This window comes from Pan troglodytes, chromosome 7, assembly GCF_028858775.2.
Source record: "Pan troglodytes isolate AG18354 chromosome 7, NHGRI_mPanTro3-v2.0_pri, whole genome shotgun sequence".
Classification (NCBI taxonomy): domain Eukaryota; kingdom Metazoa; phylum Chordata; class Mammalia; order Primates; family Hominidae; genus Pan; species Pan troglodytes.
The window spans coordinates 132,274,934-132,290,492 of record NC_072405.2 but is presented as its reverse complement, the minus strand read 5'-3'; the positions used below and the strand labels follow the sequence as shown (position 1 = coordinate 132,290,492).

The window sequence follows — 15,559 nt, the reverse complement described above, 5'->3', positions numbered from 1 at the left end:
CTTTGTAGGGACATAGATGAAGCTGGAAACCATTCTGAGCAAACTATCGCAAGGACAAAAAACCAAACACTGCATATTCTCACTCATAGGTGGGAATTGAACAATGAGAACACTTGGACACAGGGTGGGGAACATCACACACCAGGGCCTGTTGTGGGGTGGGGGGAGGAGGGAAGGATAGCATTAGGAGAAATACCTAATGTAAATGACGAGTTAATGGGTGCAGCACACCAACAAGGCACATGTACACATATGTAACAGCTGCACGTTGTGCACGTGTACCCTAGAACTTAAAGTATAATTTAAAAAATGAAATAAAATGGCAAATAAAGAATTTGCTCATATAGCTTCTGAAAACAAAATAAAGTTTATAGCTCAAAAAAAGATTCTGTTCTTTTGAAACTTCATTAAGAATGGAAGAAGAGACATTAAAATCTGACAAGACTTTATTTTCTTAATTGAGCTTTTCAAATCCAGGACCTGCAAGTTACTGTGAGCTGTCAATTACTTACTTAACTGTGAATAAACTTTACAGTTAAATGTCACAAATGGACAAAATGTAGGCAACTTGAAAACACAATCCAGTTCTCCTGGCTTTATCTTATATTTGGATCCTTTCACCTTTTCAAAGTCACTCATCAGGAGATTGGCAAAGAGCCCTGTCATCTCAAATTCCCAGTGTTTACTTATAAACACAGGAAGTTCAAATTTCTTAGAATTAAGCCTAATGCAGAACCTGTCTTCCGTGGAATGAATTCTGCAAGTTTGTAAAGAACCTACATGAAAAATACCTGAAAGAACATGTACACTGATGAATACCTTACTCATTCAGATCCCACTAAGAACCCAGAGTCATTCAGACATTATGTGTAAAATACATCTTTGTATCTGCCTGTGAAGAAAAATCTGCTAAACAAATTAATACCATGCAGGTAAGAATTCTAGAGATATTTAAGGGGTTCAATAGTTCAAGAACTGACCAACTGTTTTAAGCCCTTTTCTGGGACCTGTGTTGTTAACTGGTGCCATGTGATTTCAGGATAATTGTCCTCACATGCTAGGTGGCTACTGTCTACAAGTAATCTGAATGCCTTTGAAAAACAAAACAATGCAAATATTTATCGTTCCATACCTATACTCTAAGTGACCTGTATAGCACCATTCAAAAAGTCTTAGCCAAAACCCCATAAATGGAAGACTGAGGGGTCTACGGGTAGGGCAGTTGCTGGAGAAGACCTTCCCCCCAATTATATGAACCTGAAAATAAAGCTCCTCATTTTGCTGACTTTCTATCTGAACTTTCATGGTTAATACTAAAGTTTAGCTAGCAAAAACTTTCTCTGAAAGAGAAACAGACATTTAAATGCTAAGAGCTTCTTGTGCACTTTCATATGTGTTATTTTATTTATAATTGTCCAACAAACCCATGAGGTATGTTTGGGTATTTCTACTAAATATATTAATAAATTCAGGCTGGAGCAAGTTAAGGAAATAACCCAAGGGTGAATAACTAGTAAGTAGTGAAACCCATCTGTAAATCCTCTCTTTGGTCTTTTACACTCCATTACGTTGCATTAAAGAGACTATCACTCACCTATTAGAGGCTACAAGGAGAGGGCCCTTCATACAGGAATCGGTATAACATTTAGCACATTTTCATTTTATGGTAGTGGTTTGTGTATCCATTTCCCAAACTAAGATACAACTTCCTTGTGGGCAGAGAATCTTGTCTTCTTCAAGTTGATATTCAGGGAACCTAGCACGTCTTAGCATATAGCATGGCTCAAGAAATTTTAATTAAATGAATGTACTCAGAATTAAAGGGACTAACCGAAAAACCAATCTTCAGTTTTCTGGGAGTGGTGTGGTACAGGAAAAAGAGTTGTATTAGGAATGCTTCTTTAAATAAAAGAGGAAATGCCGCTGATATTAACTGAATTAAACAGAAGACATCCTGTGGGTACCATACAGGGTGTGGTAGACAGAATTCTAGAAATGGATCCCAAGATTCCACACTTTAATCCCTGGAACCCGTAGATATGATGAGCTTTCTTCTGGTGATCATAGTATGTTATGTGGTATAGTTCACCCTCAGTAGAGGAGATGATCTGGGTGAGTCTAATCTCATCACGTGAGCTGTTTTAAAAACAGTTTTCTCTGGCTCGTGGTAGAAAAAGGAAGTCAGAGAGATTCAAAGCTTGAGAATTTTCATGGTTGCTGACATCAATCGAGAAAAATGATTGAGACAAGTCTCAATCATTTTAGGAGGTTTATTTGCCAAAGTTAAGGATGCATGCCCATGACAGCCTCAGGAGGTCCTGATGACATATGCCCAAGGTGGTCGGGGCACAGCTTGGTTTTATACATTTTAAGGAGACATGAGACATCAATCAACATATGTAAGAAGTACATTGGTTCCGTCCAGAATGGCGGGGACAACTCGAAGCAGGGAGGGAACTTCCAAGTCACAAGTAGGTGAGAGACAAATGGCTGCATTCTTTGAGTTTCTGATTAGCCTTCCCAAAGGAGGCAATCAGAATATGCATCTTTCTCAGTGAGCAGAGAGATGACTTTGAATAGAATGGGAGACAGGTTTGTCCTGAGCAGTTCCCAACTTGACTTTTCCCTTAGCTTAGTAATTTTTGGGGCCCTAGGTTTTCCTTTCACACTGACTTGAAGATGGAAGAACCCAATGAGAAGGAGTGTGGATAGCCTTAAAATGCTGAGAGGCCCCCAGCTGATGGCCAGCAAGGAAACAGAGAGCTCACCTCAGTCTCACAGCTGCATGAAACCAAATTCTGCCAACAACAGAAATGTGCTTGGGAGACAACCCTGAACTCCAGGTGGAAATACATTCAGCTGACACCTTGACTTTGGCCCTGGGAGATTCTAACAGAAAACCCAGCCCCTGCAATGCTAGACTATAGAACTGAAAGCTAATAAATGGGTGTGTGATAATTTATTTCACAACAATAGAAAACTGACATACAGAGTAATCCATGTTTATAAAGACTAATTCCAAAATGAATGATATTCACTGTCCTTTTTAATGATAGTGTAATGAAACTGTAAAGAAACCTAAAAAGATAGGTTTAGGGAAAAATCCCCATTTGTTTCCAGGGGTTCCACAAGAAAGAGCTTAATTATCCAATTATAAATTTAGATTAAGCAGCTATAGCTGTTTCCACCACACGATAATGGATGTGTGCTCTAAGAATTTAATGTATTCTATAGCCTTGCATCCATATTAAAGAGGCAAATCCTCTTTAGGGGGGAAGGGGGTATTTTAACGATTTTTAAAAGATGTCAAGGCCTTTTTGGTGGCCTTATTCAACTTACTTACTCAAAAACTTGCCTTAGAGCCCGTCACATTGAGAAAATATATGTGCCTTTCTTTTATTCTTTCATGTGTTTTGAGTTTAATAACATATGTTGTTTATATTCAGTTTTTATAGAGAGCTTCTTTTTGTCTTGTAAACAGTTGCAAAGATTTACCTAGATCTGTATGGGTTTGCTCTTTTTTTCTTTCTTCTCCCACCCCTCCCCCTTGGAAAGTCTAAATAGTTCCAAGGATTAGCAGCAGCTTAACTTCAATCATGATTTGTAATAGATAAATGCAGTTATTGTTCCACTTTGGCTCTTCAGGATAGTGTGAAATTAACCATTTGGGTTTTTTTTTCTTTCTGTAGTTAACTCACCATCCACATTTTGACAGCCACTCCTACTTATGCTTTATTGACTTGTCTGAAAGAACCTATAAAAGAATCCTCAATATGCAATGAGGCACAAAGGTCCAGTTATTCTTTTAAATTAGATAGATAATCTTGGAAAACATAATTGACTCCTCTTTCTTAAAGACTTAATACATGACAGATACTTAACTACTCAAATAACATATGCTATTTTGTGGTTATTAATATTCTCACTTTTTAGGGAAGGCTACTGACGCTCAAAGAGGTTAAAAGACTTGCCTAAAGTTTATAGATATTAAATGGAAGATCAGTATGGAGCTTAATTCAAGCTCCACTCAACACTTAGATACATGTTAAGCCTCATAAATTGCCACACTACTGCCTACCTTTTGCCTCCTAGGCAATATTCAGTTCTTGACTCTGACCCCTTGAAATCTATTATAGAAGAGCATGATCCCCATATCACATATATTAACAATAAGACTATGGATTCAGCTGAACCCTTTTACATTTTAACCCAAACCTCCTCTGGAAAATAATATGTTCTACCATTCCTTCATGCTACTGTAGATCTGTGCTGTTCAATAAGGGATTTATACTTATATTTCTTATAGTAAAATAAAACTTAAAATTCAGCTCTTGCACTAGTCACTTTTCAAGAGTTCAGTAGCCATATGTGGCTAATGAATACCACACTGACTAACGCAGAATACTTCCATCACCTCAATAAGGTCTATTGGACAACACTGCCATAGAGGCACAGCAACACGAGGTCAGCACTGGCCTATGTTCTGGGTACACACTGGAAATTTGAAAAGAAGTAAAATATGTCTTAGTCTAAGGTCTAGTAAGTCTCAGTTTTTTTCATACTACTAAAAATATTAAAAAGTGGTTTTTTTGTTTTGTTTTTTCAGAATTTCTTGTACCACGTTCTAGTAAGCCAGGGTGTGAGAAAGAAGGTAACATCCCCTTTTATCCCAAGCTTGACGTCCTTATATGTCCGGAATTGGTGGGTTCTTGGTCTCACTGACTTCAAGAATAAAGCCGCCGACCCTCGCGGTGAGTGTTACAGTTCTTAAAGGCGGCGTGTCCGGAATTTGTTCCTTCTGATGTTCGGATATGTTCGGAGTTTCTTCCTACTGGTGGGTTCATGGTCTTGCTGACTCAGGAGCGAAGCTGCAGACCTTCGCGGTGAGTGTTACAACTCTTAAAGTGGCGCGTCTGGAGTTGTTCGTTCCTCCCGGTGGGTTGGTGGTCTCCATGGCTTTAGCAGTGAAGCTGCAGACCTCCGCGGTGAGTGTTACAGCTCATAAAAAATGACCCAAAAAGTGAGCAGCAGCAAGATTTATTGCAAAGAGCAAAAGAATAAACCTTCCACAGTGTTGAAGGGGGCCCCAGCAGGTTGCCACTGCTGGCTGGGGCAGCCTGCTTTTATTCTCTTATCTGGCCCCACCCACATCCTGCTGATTGGTCCATTTTACAGAGAGCTGATTGGTCTGTTTTACAGAGAGCTGATTGGTCGTTTTGACAGGGTGCTGATTGGTGCATTTACAATCCCTGAGCTAGACACAAAAGTTCTCCAGGTCACCACTAGATTAGCTAGATACAGAGTGCTGATTGGTGTATTCACAATCCCTTAGCTAGACATAAAGGTTCTCCAAGTCCCCACTAGATCAGCTAGACACAGAGCGCAGATTGGTGCATTTATAAACCTTGAGCTAGACACAGAGTGCTGACTGGTGCATTTACAAATCTTGAGCTAGATACAGAGTGCCCATTGGTGTATTCACAATCCCTTAGCTAGACATAAAGATTCTCCAAGTCCCCACCAGATTAGCTAGATACAGAGTGCAGATTGGTGCATCCACAAACCCTGAGCTAGACACAGGGTGCTAATTGGTGTGTTTACAAACCTTGAGCTAGATACAGAGTGCCGATTGGTGTATTTACAATCTCTTAGCTAGACATAAAGGTTCTCCAAGTCCCCACTAGACTCAGGAGCCCAGCCGGCTTCACCCAGTGGATCCTGCACTGGGGCGCAGGTGGAGCTGCCTACCAGTCCTCCCGTGTGCCTGCACTCCTCAGCCCTTGGGCAGTGGATGGGACGGGGTGCCCTAGAGCAGGGGGTGGCACTCATCGGGGAGGCTGGGGCTGCACAGGAGCCCATGGCGGGGGCGGGGGGCGGCGGTGGTAGGGTAGGGGAGTGTGCAGAGGAGACTCAGGCATGGCGTGCTGCAGGTCCTGAGCCCTGCCCCGTGGGGAGGCAGCTAAGGCCTGGCGAGAAAATCGAGCGCAGCGCCAGTGGGCCGGCACTGCTGGGGGACCGGGCGCACCCTCCGCAGCTGCTGGCCCGGGTGCTAAGCTCTTCACTGCCCAGGGCCGGCAGGGCTGGCCGGCTGCTCTTGAGTGCGGGGCCCACCAAGCCCACGCCCACCCGGAACTCTAGCTGGCCCGCAAGCGCCGCACACAGCCCCGGTTCCCTCCCGTGCCTCTCCCTCCACACCTCCCCACAAGCTGAGGGAGCCGGCTCCAGCCTCGGCCATCCCAGGAGGGGGGTCCCACAGTGCAGCAGCGGGCTGAAGGGCTCCTCAAGCGCGGCCAGAGTGGGCGTGAGGCCGAGGAGGTGCCAAGAGCAAGTGGGGACTGCGAGGGCTGCCAGCATGCTGTCACCTCTCACTTACAGATTTTAATCATATACCCTCTTAACCGTAAACATAAATGGTTCTCTTCATTATAAATTTCCTTCTTAAAATCAGTTCAAGTACTCATTGCAAACCTAAGTGCATCAGATACTTGACTAGCGGTGCTTGAAATATAAAGATGAATTAGTAACATCCCCTAGCCAGCCTCTACCTTAACTCAGAGCTAACTCCCAACTACTGTTTGGATTGCAAATGCCATTTCGTCTGGGAAGGCATCTCCACCTCTCTAGAAACTAAGTTAGCTGCCCTTCTCTGCATAACTAACTCAAACTTATCATGATAATCATCCCACTTTATTATTAATTTTAATATAATCATTTATATTTACTCCCCACAGAAATAGTGACTCACCAAGGAGCTCTACCTGCCTTGTTCATCCTTGGATATTTAGCTCCTAAAACAGTACCTAGCACTTGATAGAGATTTTTTATTTGTTTGGTTAGGGTTAGGGTTTTTTTAAAAATGGTTTTTGTTTTTATTTTGAGAGTGTAGGCAAAAGAGACAATTTTTTGACATATTATATTAGGTACCATATCTACCCATCACAATATTATCTCTAACAATAGGGTTTTTTTTTTAATCACTATGGTAAACTTGAAAAAAATACTATTAGAAAAAGTAATTATGGTTAATTACTTTTGCACCAACTTAATATGTTTTAGGTGTATCTTTCAATGTAAAAGAAGTGCAATACTGAAAATTTTTTCCAGAAAATTTATGACAGCATAAAATAGTGTGCCAAAAATAAGGGCATTGGAAGCAAAAGACCCAACTTAGAATGCTTTCTGTGCTGCCAAATATGCTATGTGACATTCGCCTCAACACTATATCTTTGTTCTCTGGGGTCCTCATCTATATAATGGGCATGAATATGTCTATCTCACAGAATTTCCAAAAGAATTAAATTAAATAATTCATGCTGAGTGTCAAACACATGGTAGAATATTCAATGAATGTCAATGTCTTACCTCTCTCCTATAATCAGAATTATTAGCCCTGTGGACAGTGATTTGTAGTTTGTTTTGTTTTGTTTTTCTTCTTCTTTGGTTTCTTTGGAGATCACTTTATTTGATTTGATTTTTCTCATTTTCATTAGTATTTTAGTATCTGATCTTCCTTTTCCATTCCACTTCTCCCCCGCCTTGCAGCATCCTAGCTGATGACATTCAGAGTATAATTGAGCATTGACCTCTGGCACAAATAAGCATCTGTCTTGCACATTTAGAACATTGTGTTGCCTGTAATTCCTCCAAGCTCATGATTCTAAATTAGATTTGAAATTTCTGTCTAATTTCATATTGGTAGGTTACAACTGTAATTTTATTTTGGCAGGTAATGTGCTTTTAAATGAGCTCTTCTCTACATGCATATTAAATAGTTTCATCAAATAGTGGACTGGCTTTTTATTTGTCCTTGACCAAACTAGAAATTATTACTTACTTGGCAAAGGTTCATCTACTTCCTGGAAGAAGCTTAAAATCCTATATTTCATTTGTACTGGGTTTATATTGTGTTATTTATAAGAAGATATTCTGATGCCTTTGTTTCTTTTGTGTGTGTGTGTGTGTGTGTGTGTTTTGAGGGAAAAAAAAGAATCCTTCATAGTTATTTCTTTCAAAGCTATTGTTTTCTCAAAAATTATTAATTTTTATTCTTTTTATTCTTAATGAATTTTTATTCTTTTACTCTTAAGTTATTGTATGGCAGTCTGAATAATAGATCCCCAAAGATAGCCATTCTAATCTCTGAAATCTGTAAATGCGTTATTTTATGTCACAAAAACAGCTTTACAAACATAGTTAATTTAAGGAGCTTCAGATTGGGAGAAAATCCCAGATTATCTGAGTGGAATGAATGTGATCACAAGGGTCTTCATAAGAGGAGGGCAGGAGGGTCAGAGTCAAAGATGAAGATACAGCAATGGATCAAAGGTTGGAGTGATGCAGGGTAATGGGTCAAGAAAAGCAGATAGCCTCTAGAAACTGGAATAGGCAAGAAAACAGATTCCTCCTGAACCCTTCAGGGGAAACAGTGACTTCTGATGATTTTAGCCTTGTACGACTCATTTAGGATTGTGACTTCCAGAAATGTAAAATAAATATGTTTTGGTAATTAAACCATGTACGTCATTAAATTTTTGGTAATTTATTAGAGCAGCAATAGAAAGCAATATATTAAAAAGAGGGTTTTTTCTTTGATTATTTCCAAAGTCAAAAAGCAGATAAAAAAGCCACAAAAATAAAATAAGTTATAAAAAAGCAGATGAAAACCCAAAAATGATATACCTTTGACATCAAAGTGGGCTCCTCATGTATTTACGTGTACATCATTTTGCCAAACAAGTGTACCTGAGCATTTGAGCTGGAGGAATCTTTTATTCCCACAAAGGGGAGGTAGATACCATAGTACATTCTGAAATGTGAGTGCTAAACATATTTGTATAATCTCCTGAGCATAGATTGAGAATATATGTATATACATCTGCATATCTTTAATTTTTAGTGATTTTTAATTTTAATATTTTTAATTGATCTTGAGCTAATATACAAACTTACTTTTATAACTAGATGAAAGATTATTTGAGGAAAGTATTTTTATGCCAAATAATTATTTGTTGACTAATAGATTTGGGAAAGTTTAATAGAACTTAAATAAATGATGTTAAGTGAAGTTGGTTTTGAGAGCTGTAGACAGGGCTATTCTTGAGGGGAAAAGACAGATAATTCTAAATTTTAAAAATGGTGTGCCCAAGAAAACATTTGAAGTCCATGTTTTTGAAGGTAAAAATGATTCTCTCCTCATCAGCTTTACTGGCTTTTTATAATAATGCTAAGTAAATTTAATCAAACAAAATACATTGGCTATATTATATTACAATTAGCCTGGGTTGCCCTTGGGGACTTGTGAAAATGTGTTTGGAACCTTATATATCATGTAATGGCTCAATTTGTCTTGGCCATTGTCACAAACTGTCTTGGGCTCAAGAATTAAACCTCCCTGAACCTGGTTCAATAGATTTTGAAGACTCTTTCCCATTCTAAACACTGACTGATGCTATTATTTCATTTTAACTTACTCTATATCACAAATAGAAGGACAATTTTGAGGGCCAGATGTGGTGGTGCATGTCTGTAGTCCCAGCTACTCAGGAGGCTGAGGCAGGAGGACCTCTTGATCCCAAGAGTTCAAGGCTGCAGTGAGCTATGATCTTGCCACTACATTCTAGCTGGGTGTTGGAGGGAGACCCTGTCACTAAAAAGAACAATTTGAGGAGAAATTAACAAACTGTTGCTAATACACAGCCTTCCAAGGAAATCTTCCCTGACTACTCTAGGTTGGGTGACCCCCCACCCCCCCGCCACCCACATGTTCCATTAACAACCTCAGCAAACCTCTGTTATCCCCATGTTGATATTTTATTCAAAATATCTTTTTATAGGCCTGTCTTTCTCTTTTGGATATAAATGCCTGATGGCACAGACCAAGTCTAATTTGTTTTTGTTTATTATAGGCCCTCAATAAATATACAGTTGAACCTAAGTACACATTTATTAGCCACTTGCCCTTCCCTACTCCATTCCTTTGAGGTGCTTACAGGACTTCAAGTGAGAACATGCATACATCTTGTGAGGGTTATCAGATGTCCTCTCTTAGTCTAGCAAAATATCCAAAGCTCAAATCTTTCACTCATTCTCTTCACAGATGAAGACCTTTTCATAAAGCCTAATTTCTGTTTTGGTTTCAAGTTCATCAAAACCCTTATACAATGATTTTATACACTATTTGCAATCTCTATAAATAAACATAAACAGTACATGCTTTTTTTTTTTTTTTTTTTAAAGACAGAATCTCACTCAGTCACCAGGCTGGAGCACAGTGGTGCGATCTAGGCTCACTGCAACCTCCACCTCTCAGATTCAAGCAATTCCCCTGCCTCAGCCTCCCGAGTAGCTGGGACTACAGGCTCGTCCCACTGCGACCAGCTAATTTTTTATCTTTTAGTAGAGACAGGTTTTCACCATGTTGGCCAGGATGATCTTGATCTCCTGACCTCATGATCCGCCTGCCTCAGCCTCCCAAAGTGCTGGGATTACAGGAGTGAGCCACCACACCCAGACAACAGTACATGCTTTCTATCTGTATTAGTCCATTCTCACACTGCTCTAAAGTCATACCTGAGACTGGGCAATTTATAAAGAAAAGAGGTTTAATTGACTCATTATTCTACAGACTGCAAAGGAAGCATAGCTGAGGCGGCCTCAGGAAACTTACAAACATGGCAGAAGGCAAAGGGAAGGCAGACACATTTTCACCTGGCCAGCAGGAGAGAGAGAACAAAGGAGGAAGTGCTACATACCTTCAAACAGCCAGATCTCATGAGAACAGCAAATGGGAAACTGCCCGCATGATCCAATCACCTCCCATAAGGCCCCTCCCCCAACACTGAAGATTATAATTCAATAGGAGTTTTGGATGGGGACACAGAGCTAAACCATACTGCTATCTTTATCTAAGACTCTGACAGGCTTTCAGCTTTTTACTGATTAAGCAACTTTCTTACCAGAGTTTATGAATTTTGCTAAAGCACTAATTATCATTGGTAAAATACAGGTACTTATTCCCTTCACTATCTCTAAATAATGTGGAAAACATTACTCTCATTACTCTAATATTTTTCTACTATGTAATGCTATATTTGCATCTTTTATTTGCTAGTACAAGTTACCTTTGACAACTAAGCAGAAAGCAGAGACTGTTGAAACAAAGGAAAAAGAGAATCCATACGTGCTTGAAGTGATTGCCTTTGGAACTTACATTTTTCTAAATGGCCAAAGCCCAAATAAATATGCTTTTGGTGAGCTGCCATTTTGATTCTATGAGATGGGCCCTCAATATGCCTTTAAAATGTAGTCCAAATTGTGTATTTCTGGGTGTTTGACATTGTTTTCTTTGACTGTATATTAGTGGCTAGTCGTTGTGTATTCTAACAGCCTAATTTCTCATTGTCAATCCATCCAGTGGCCACTGCAATATGAGTGTTCAATATATAGTACAAAATTAGCCAGAAATGTCTCTTTGGCTTAGTTGGAGGAGTCTGAACATGCCAGTGTTATAAAATAGAATGAGAAAGCTTAACCTTGGCCTGGGCTGAGCACCAGAATCAACATGCTGCTTTAAATGACTCATTTTTCAGGGACTCAATTTTGTCATCTTTTAAAGTTAATGGAAAATATGCCCAACTCAAACTATATAACTTGCAATGATGTACATTTCTAATATTCTAAAAAGTTTGAAACATGACTCCTTTTCCTGACTTACATGTATTTAGTCATCAAGTCCCACACTGTTGAAAACATATATAAACTTACTGACAAATAAATATGACCAAGTTAAGAGGATTGCTTGTTCCTTTCTCAGAAGGGAAAGGCAGAGCCATTATTCCTGGAATCAATTCCTGGAACAACAGAATTGGTGGACCCAGAACCCATCTTCCTGTGGGGTGCGTGACATGTTCTACCCAACCCAGCATTGTCTTTTATCAATCTAAGGCATTACTTATTTACACAGACACCTTCTCCAGTACCAGTCACACTGTGTATTAGTTTGTTTTCGCACTGCTACAAAGAACCACCTGAGACTTGGTAATTTATAAAGAAAAAAGGTTGAATTGACTCACAGTTCTGCATGGCTGAGGAGGCCTCAGGAAACCTACAATCATGACAGAAGCTGAAGGGGAAGCAAGCCAAGTCTTACATGACTGCAGTTGAGTGGGGAAGTGCTACACTTTTAAAGAATTAGATCTCATGAGGACTCACTCACTATCACCAAGAACAGCATGAAGGAAACTGCCTCCCCTGATCCAATCACCTCCCAGCAGGTCCCTCCCTCGACATGTAGGGATTACAATTTGAGATGAGATTTGGGTGGGGACACAGAGCCAAACCATATTACACTGTCACTTTGTATCACAGCTCTTATTAAACTCTACATGAAGCTTATCAGCATGAGACTTTTTCCATGTTAATTTATGTATTATTTCATTCTGACTTACAATATAAACAGAAGAAAATCAGGAAACTTGACAGCAATGTTTACTGTCAAATCACCAGTGCCTAGAATCATGTCTGGCATTTAACAGACATTCAATAGAGATAAGATTAATTTTATTCATTCTTTAAGAGTATGGAATGTTGCTAAAATCTAGCCACTTCACACAAAAACCTGCTATCATACTCAATTACTAGGATATGGTAGAGATAACTCATCCAAAACTGTAGATTTCCAATTCCTTATCTTCCTCAGTATCAGTAGTTATCACCATGAGTACTTCAACTACTACTTCCACAACTATATCCATGGCCTATGTGTTACACTGAATTGCTGTATATTTAAAATCGTAAATGCCAAATTGCTTTCCCTACGTCTTTTGCTTCTATGCTCTCAACCTCCTTAATATCACTCTTGTCCTTTGCATACCACTTTGCATCTCACTTTTATTCCATTCTATTAACAGACACCTCCTGTCTTCACTTCTTGCCTCACAGTCCATGACTTCAACCACAAAACTCTTCCCTTGGTCCTCTTCTCTTTCCGTCCTTTATATTATTTTCTGGACACCTTAGTCCCTTACAGATTTAAATATTACCTTAGAATAGTGAATCCCAAATATATATAACCAATGATAACCTCTTTCCAGAATATTTCCAATTAATTATAAAATACTCAAGCCTGGAGATAAAACATAAATGTTTTAGGAAATAGCTTGTATTTTCTTTTAACTTCATTCATCCTAGGGTTTGATGGAGACAGAAAGTAATATTCTTATTTCCCATCCAAGTTCAAAAACATAGGTGTCAAGCTGATGGTGTATTGTAACAATAGTTTGACTAATATTATGGCCAAAATTTAGACATATGCTTGCCCACACAAATATAAGCTTCCTTTCTAGAGGTCCACACTTATAAAAGTTACGGCATAGAAGATCAGAGATGAATCAGGGCTTCTCAGAAGAAGTTGAATGCAAAAACAGGAGAGAGAGAAAGGAGTTCCATCACACATGACCAGTTCCTTTTTGCAAACCTCCCTAATTAAGCTATTTCCTTTTTTTTTTTATGGAAAGGAGTAAATAAGGTGACCAATGTGCTACAGTAATAGAAACTTCCTCACTATGAAAACATGTTGCAAAGGAGAGAAAATTATCCACCAAATTCATTCTTCCAAAAATATTATTTGATGAACAATTTTTATTGTAAGAAACATCAACATATCACTTAGAGCTTAGAACAAAACAAATTGAAAAAGTAGTAGTTGATTGTCCGAGAGAAGATACTAAAACCTGTTTGTTTCAAACTGTATAGATAATAAAAAGAAGCTGAAAAATTACTTTAGTTTTTTGTCTTGTATTTGCTCCTTTCAAATAATGTTATGTAGTAAATGGTTATTATTAGCCTGTGGAGTTTCATTAATGCTACAGTGAAACAAAAATAGAAAACAAAAAAGCAAGCTGGGTGCAGTGGCTCACACCTATAATCCCAGCACTTTGGGCAGCTGAGTTGTGCGGATTGCTTGAGCCTAGGAGTTTGAGACCAGCATGGGCAACATGGCAAAACCCTGTCTCTACAAAAAATACAAAAAATTAACCAGGCGTGGTGGTGTGTGCTGTAGTCCCAGCTACTTGTAAGGCTGAGGTGGCAGAATCACCTGAACCTAGAAAATTGAGGCTGCAGTGAGTTATGATGGTGCCATTGCACTCCATCCTGGGCAACAAAGTGAAACCCTGCCTCAAAAAACAAAAAACAAAAAGCAAAAAAGCAAAAGCATGAATAGCCATATTAGTATTCTATTCATAATAATAATTAATTTCCATATCTGGAGCACAGCAGCAAGAATTATTTTTCTCCCACATCACTCTTATCTACATGTTCCTTGCTCATATTTCTCTTCTTCATTTAAAACATGGCTGCCTGGCATTCATCATGTTTTTTCCTAGTCCTCTCTCTACTCTGACCTCATTTCTCCTTACTTCCTGTTATATTTCCTCAGACACCGCAGAGCACATCTGCTATCATTACCTCTTGAAAGATCTGTACCCAAGTTACACGTGGCCTTGCTTTGTGATGCTCTTCCCTAAACCTAGACAAATTTGACAAGAAAAACCTTCATGCCCTCTACCACTTCTTTCAAACAGTATGCAAAACCTTGCCTCTTTCAGAAACTATTATCTTATTAATTTCACTCTGTTTTGTAGCCACTTGGAAGTTCATCTTACACCAACCACTTCTACCGATCTATAGTACTATCACATGTCTTCTGGATCCTATTGCCATTTCATCACGAAACAAGATCATATGTCATTTACATCTTTGTCTCTGCTCTCTCTCCTTTAGTATATATAGTCCAGACTTCTTCCTACTTGCACTTGTCTCATCCAGCCTGGTTTTTGATCTGTTTCTCCCCTTCTCTTCTGGCTAGGACAACTTGAATTCTACTTTCTGAAGAAAATAATTATGTAAATCAAGTTCTTCCACACTAAACACTAAGTTCTATGATGGCAGGGTTTATATCTACTTTATTCCCCACTATATAACCAACCTAACCCTATTGCCCCCCACACAAATGCTCACTAAATATTGTTAAGCAAATGAATGAATAAATGACCTCAGGGTTCATTCAAATCATTTTCATTGTGAAAGTACAGAGATTCTTGTGCTAAGACTTGGACTCCCATTTGTGCCCACTCTGTCATCCCTGCCTCCTTATCACATGCTCTTTAATCTCATACTTCTTATCACAAGGTACCTGCTCAATCCTCTGATCCTGTGTTTCTGCCAGGGAAACCTGCCCAGAGATTCTACCCACCTCTTGGATTTGGCCCGTCCTTGAACCTCAGGCAAATGATTGACATATTTCTACTCCTTGACTTCTGACCATATTGGTAACTATTTACTATCCTTGGTTATTGAGCATTACCTGATTGATGTTCCCCACTATGGTAATCATTCTGTTAGTATTCATTTATTCATCAAATATAGTGTACATTAATGAATTGCTAGACACTGCACTAAGAGCCAAGGGAGTAAGAATGAATAATTCAAACATAGCCCTGCTCTCAAAAAGTAGGCATTTCTATGGAAGGCAGATAAAAACAAACAAGAAATTAATAAA

At 39.1% G+C, this 15,559-nt stretch overlaps 1 long non-coding RNA gene across 4 annotated transcripts in view; it reads right to left on the bottom strand.

Moving 5' to 3' along the window:
- Positions 1 to 15,559, bottom strand: part of LOC134810913 (uncharacterized) — a 304,196-nt gene that overhangs the window by 39,828 nt on the left and 248,809 nt on the right. The gene's annotated exons all lie outside the window — the stretch shown is intronic.